This window comes from Lithobates pipiens, unplaced genomic scaffold (assembly GCF_037356315.1).
Source record: "Lithobates pipiens isolate NorthernLeopardFrog02 unplaced genomic scaffold, aLitPip1_a1.2 Scaffold_13, whole genome shotgun sequence".
NCBI lineage: Eukaryota > Metazoa > Chordata > Amphibia > Anura > Ranidae > Lithobates > Lithobates pipiens.
The window spans coordinates 488,942,367-488,943,117 of NW_027507718.1; positions in this window are offsets into that span (position 1 = coordinate 488,942,367).

Genomic DNA, 751 nt, shown 5'->3' on the forward strand with positions numbered 1-751 from the left:
CAGGATGTTCAGGTGCCTGGCTCTCTTCAGCAGCAACACCACTGCTCAGGCTCCCACATGGAGTCCTCCTGACTCTTGTCAGTGACCTCAGGCTCGGGGTCTCTGGCTTTCACAGTGCATCCTGCACTCTCTGGGTTCACCCATGCAAACCTGGACTCCTCGGGAGGTTGGAGCCCAGAACTATGGTCAGCTGTTCAAAGAATAGGCCAGCACACACCTGACCAGTCTGTGTGCTGGTGAGTCTCAAAATCCGGACCCAGGACTGGGAATTTCATCCCACCCAGATCGCTATGAAATCGGCGGGCTCCAGATCCCAAAACAGATTTTCCTAAACAACGAGGAAACTGAAAAGCCAGTTTCCTCCCAAATGAGCAAATCCCCTGGAGCCCCTCAACCTGCCTGGTTGAGAATCCTGCGTCCTTCCGCTGGTGGGGTACCACACTAACACAATATACATGAAGAGTGCTTGCCTACCACGTCAACTAGGCCAAATCCATATGTCAAACTTTAGTTGGCCACACAACCCAACTTTTTTTAAGCAATGGTCTATATCGCAGCACCACATTTCCTGATTGGTGAGAATCCAGCTTTTAGCCCTTTTAAAGAGGAAGTAAACCCTGATGGGTTTACTTCCTCTTTCATTCCCTGCAAAGGTAAAGCATAATGGACTACTATGCATCATCAAAAATAGATGGAGCTTATGATCATAGAAAATAATTATTGCACACATTATGGCGATTATTGATCACAT